A 5,995-nucleotide genomic window follows, 5' to 3' on the forward strand; every position below is an offset into this window, starting at 1 on the left:
TGGCATATCTCAATATTTCGAAAATTTTGCAGAAACTGCAGTTTTCCATTTTAGGGCAGTATAATGCCTTAGTGGATTGAGTGTCTTTTAGACTACTTATATTATCATTAAGAGACAAGTAGCAACCCCAGTTGGGAAATGTTAATAGTTCCAACAAGGAAAGTAGCCTTTCGGGAAAAATATAAAATTTTCTCTTAGCTAATGCTTGTCGGGACAGTAGTGAATTACATGGAGAAACAAATCCATATTTTTGTATGGGTACATACTCTTAAAAATAAATCTCTACAGAGAGCTTTCTGGAGTCTGTTCGACTCCCAAAACATAACTGTAGATTTGTTTCTCCAGTTCAAGACTCACGCTACAGTGAATAATTCTTTAATGAATTACATATTTTTTTTATTATGCAGATAATTTAATCCATCTTGATAACCGAACGTGGAAGGACTAATAATTAAAGTCTGTCAGTACTTTCTTCCCGAACGGAGGAAGATGCCATCTTTTATCTTATGAATGTTCTGCTGGTGGTGCAATACCTGTCTGAGAAAACATCATCAACAAACTCTCTCACACGGAACACAATTGGGGAATTTCTATGTTCTGACGGGTCAGTGCATCCTAAGATTGACATACTAATGAGTGGAGGAATGTTGAAGTTCTCCGTACATCTGTGTAATACTAATCTTATTTACGGGAACAAAACAACCACAGTTTAATAATATACAGAAAAATTAGACAATTAGAGTCATGTTCCCCAACATCTGAGTTTCAGACTAATATTATTTATGATATCTGGCAATTTCATGGAACATTTCAAAAACTCATAGGGCTTTATGTTGCACTAGTGTGTATATATATAATATATATATATATACATATATATGTATATATACATAATATATACACACATACATATATATATATATATATATATATATATATATATATATATATATATATATATATATATATATATATATATATATATATATGAGCTTTTCAGTCAAGAAACATGCCAAGTGCCATTTTTAAAATGTAATAAGTTAAATTAAAAATGCTTTGGCCTAGGATGGCGCTTGGCATGTTTCTCGACTGAAAGGCTCATATTCTATATATATATATATATATATATATATATATATATATATATATATATATATATATATATATATATATATATATATATATATAGAGCCTCTATGGCTCAGTCGGTTACAGCAGCAGCTTCGGACTTCGTAGAGGTCTGTGGCGCGGGTTCAAATCCGCAGCCGACTGATCAGAGAGGCAGACACTTTGCTATCCGTGTAGACATCCCGGGATTATATATGTAATCAACGGATAGGTTTGCTTAAAAGCAAATGGGTGTTACAGATTAAATACACACACAAAACAAAGCCACTACAACACCTTCTAAAAACATAACAAACATCTCACACGTCTCTCGAACTCTCGCCCTACCCGCGCAACAACTTCGCTGCTGGGAAGAAAGGGCGTTGGGTCGGGTATGATACATGAAACATACGCTACCGGGGTCTAAGCGATGTCAGGCAGGGCAGCCGATCGAGACCACAGGTCTACCCCAACGCCAAATCAAAAAGTCCTTCAAAGAAGGCATCGTGCTTACCCCATACAAAAATGGGAAAAAGCACGTTAAAAGAAGAAGAAGAAGAAGAAGAAGATATATATATATATATATATATATATATATATATATATATATATATATATATATATATCAATAGAAGGATTCACAGTGTATTATCATTGTGTATCCTTCTATTGGTAACTCAGAGGCAAGATACTTTTTTATATTTCATATATATATATATATATATATATATATATATATATATATATATATATATATACATATATATATATATATATATATATATATATATATATATATATATATATATACCAAGCTTTGTCACTCTTGGGTATACATTCTAAAAAGATCTTTGGACTTTGTAGTGTTTTCAGGGCCTTGTTGTTTTCAGTGAAGCATTATTATAAAAAAATCCTTCTCGTGGTCAGGTCGGCAACATGACCTCGTTCTGATACTCCGGATGCGAGCTCGAATCCTGCTACGGACATTAAAATTTCTTCATATTCTTGCATTCGGATCTAAGGCTTTGTAGTGGCAAGCGTATCCAAAATGTGGCGAATTCGAAAAGTTAAGAGGCCATTGTTATTATTACAGTTACAAGTGATAGCGTCTTCTGCTAAATAGCTGGAAACTGAAGTTACTCGCGCTTTAGGTGAACTCTGATTAAAATCTCTCCTTCTTACAGATACCTCCATATGCTTACCGAAGCCAGTCTGCTCGGACGCTAACGGAGTCTGCGTTAAGAACCTAGCAAAATGCGACAGACTCATCAATGAGCGACATTGCCACGGAGATGGATGCGCTTGCTGCAAGGATGGATGTGAGTTGATGAAGAGTACAGAAGGATGTCGATGAAAATTTACCAGTGTAGTTCACATACATGAACGCACATACAGTAGTTCACATACATGAACACATACAGATATATATATATATATATATATATATATATATATATATATATATATATATATATATATACATATACATATATATGTGTATTATACATATTTATATATGTACAGTATATATATATAACACACACACACATATATATATATATATATATATATATATATATATATAAATATATACATACTGAATATATATACACACATATATATGTATATATATATATATATATACTGTATATACATATATATATGTATATATATACTGTATATACATATATATATGTATATATATACATATATATATATATATACATATATATATATATATATATATATATATATATATATATATATATATATATATATATATATATATAGTGCGTATACCCAAAAGATCTGTTGTCTGAGAAGTTGAAATGCCTTTCCGGAAACTCATTTTTCTTAGCACTAATCGAAAATAGCTGATTTCTTCTATGACACCGTTAGCCTAACCAAATAATGAATGATTTAGTTATAATGCACAACCTCCCACACACATTCACAATAGATGATCAGAGACACACAGCACCGAGTTAATGTAAGTTGTTTTCAGCATGTGAATCTTATAACGTGCAACAGTGAGCCTGCAAGAGAGTAATCTATTGTTTTCCATCCCTCATTTATCCTGAATCACGGCAACACAGGCCAGCGACAGCCAAAATGCAAGGAAGTGGGAGGATACTGCTTGCTCAAGAATCAGACTCAACTGTGCGGTGGAACCCAGTTCAACCTCAGGTGTCTCGGTACCGACTGTTTCTGCTGCGTTCCAGGTAATACAGAAAGCCTCGGGTAGTGTTTGAAAGGAGATTAATGAGCTTGTGTATATGTATATATATATATATATATATATATATATATATATATATATATATATATATATATATATATATTATATATATACATTAAGTTACAAACGTTCTTTAATATCCAATTCACTCTACCTCCGGGATTAATATATTTTCATATATGTTACCCGAAGGGGAATTTTTAGTTGTTGGCCGTGTGGTTAAAATTCGCGTCACTGTAGTCCTGAGTTTTTATTTTCCGTGGTTCGAGCCCACGAGACGACGAACTTATTATCAACTAAAATTCCTTCGGGTAACATATATGAAAATATATTATTCCTGAGGTAGAGCGAATTGGATATTAAAGGACGTTTGTAGCTTAATGCTTGTATACGAATCACGGTGATGTGATAAAATTCATTTATATATATATATATATATATATATATATATATATATATATATATATATATATATATATATATATATATATATGAAACAGTGTATGGTAAGATACTGATTGAGGAATATAACACAAATAATTGGAGGACTGATAGTGGAACAACAGTGGAGTTTGGACAAGAATGAAGGTGTATCGATCAATATTTCTTTTTCTCATAAGGCCGTTCGGAAATAAAGAACAAAGTAGAAGGTAAAATAATTCGATATCCACACATAGAAATCGACTTTTACTCCTTCTTTTTGTTAACACAAGAATATCTCAAAATTTTGCATTTATTATATCATAAAACACTTAGAACTGGTAATTTTTTTTTTTTCACAGATACTCGCATATGCATAGAGAAAGAGGGTTGCTTAGAACGTAACGGATACTGCCTGAAACAAGGAGGTTGGACCACGTAACAGGGAGATAGATTCCTACTTCTGCCTAGGTGACAAGTGTGCCTGCTGTAGGAGACTGGTGAGTTTTTTACTAGAAATATTTTTATATCAGGAACCTGCGTCACGAATAGATGAAACTGACTGAATAATAATAATAATAATAATAATAATAATAATAATAATAATCTTTATTGCGGCTCAGGGCCATATACGTGGAATATACAAATACAATACACACAATCTAGATACATATGAACATGACAAAAATTATTATCGGCAGTATCCACACAGCTGCTGAAGAAGTAGAAAAAATAGAATTCATAATAATGGTAATGACAGTAATTATATGGAATAATAGAAAAAAAATGATAACAATAAAAATACAGATTGCAGACGATTAACTTCCATCTGGGGTCCTTAGGTGGTTACAGAGGTCAGGGCCAGAGGGCTAAATACGAATAATGAAAATTACAAAACTCTACAATGACTTTAAACACAGTAATAACAGGAAGTAAGAATACCAAAAACAGCAAGGAACGTAGAAATATAATAATAATAATAATAATAATAATAATAATATAATAATAATAATATAATTTGGCAGCAGACCCTCTTTTAAACAGGTTCTATTGAATATTATTGCTGCTTCAGCTGCATTTATTTTGTAGAAGACTTTTTCTATTTTCCTTATTGCGGACTTCTCTTCAGTGGAGGTGCGTGCTAACAGCTCGCCTATATTTGTCATTTCATGGGGAAAAGTCAAAATCTGATTCTGCTTCTTTATATATTCTATACAGTTAGTTATATACAATTGTTGCCGCGACGCGTTTCGACAGACTCTTCTGTCATTCTCCAGCGGGAGCTAGTAGAGGACTGGCAGATTGCATAGGTCCTTCTGAATTTATACACGGGCTTCAGCGGGGTCATGGATGGCGAATTCTGATTGGTTGCAGTCAGCGAACTTCAAGCCAAATTTCTGCGGCGAAGCTCGATCCTGACAGATCTTCGCAACCTGGGAATGTCATTCATTCCAGCGTTCCCATTGGCCTGCCGTTGCGTGATGTCATGCCGGCTGACATCATCGGTAGTTTGGCTGCTATTGGGCTGCGGATGAATGATGTCATTATCTATTCTTTCTGTCGTAGTCGGGGATTGTCTCGAAGGGCGCCTCGCTCATCAGGGGCATCTCCATTTTCAGGGTTGTCGTTTTCAGGTATTCGTTGGATTTGGTGGGTGTTCTGCATTATTCTTCTTAAATTCGTGGGTAGGGAGCGATGCCTCCTGCGTCGTATTCATTGTTGGTTTTTTCTCGGCAATGAGGAGCGCCTCTAGCAGGCGCAGACGTCGAGGGTCGGCGGCTCTCCCGATTATACTTATATTTTGTATAATACTGTCGCGGAGATGGAAATATTGTGAGTAGCACGGGCGTGGTTCATGATGGCACCCTCCTGGGCGTGGCAGGAGATCCTTTTGACAGACGCATCGTGGTCATTCCAATATAAGCGCCGGGGCATCCTCGGACAGGACATACAAATTGGTAGACCACGTTCTTCTGCTTGAGGGTTCTCTTGCTGGCGGAGAGGGGTTATTCTTCATCACCAGATCACGGGTGCGGCGGTTCTTATAATAAATTACAAGATTTATTTTCTTACTGTCTTCGGTCGGGGGTGACGTTTTCCATGACGATTTTCTTCATGGAGTTCTCGTCCTCACGGTACTGGGGATGCATCCGGGCCTTATAAAAGATCTTTATGTCATCTTGGGGGCAGGTTGTGTGTTCTCACCGTTGTACCATTTTTTCAGGCCAG

General features: G+C 34.8%; 1 long non-coding RNA gene across 1 annotated transcript in view; it reads left to right on the forward strand.

Moving 5' to 3' along the window:
* Positions 1–4,257, forward strand: part of LOC136839725 (uncharacterized) — a 5,465-nt gene extending 1,208 nt beyond the window's left edge. The window contains exons 2-4 of the long non-coding RNA XR_010853439.1: positions 2,292–2,426; positions 3,204–3,329; positions 4,129–4,257. This is a non-coding gene — a long non-coding RNA (uncharacterized lncRNA). The remainder of the gene's footprint in view (positions 1–2,291; positions 2,427–3,203; positions 3,330–4,128) is intronic.
* Positions 4,258–5,995: the final 1,738 nt, after the last annotated feature.

This window comes from Macrobrachium rosenbergii, chromosome 6 (genome assembly GCF_040412425.1).
Source record: "Macrobrachium rosenbergii isolate ZJJX-2024 chromosome 6, ASM4041242v1, whole genome shotgun sequence".
Taxonomy (NCBI): Eukaryota; Metazoa; Arthropoda; class Malacostraca; order Decapoda; family Palaemonidae; genus Macrobrachium; species Macrobrachium rosenbergii.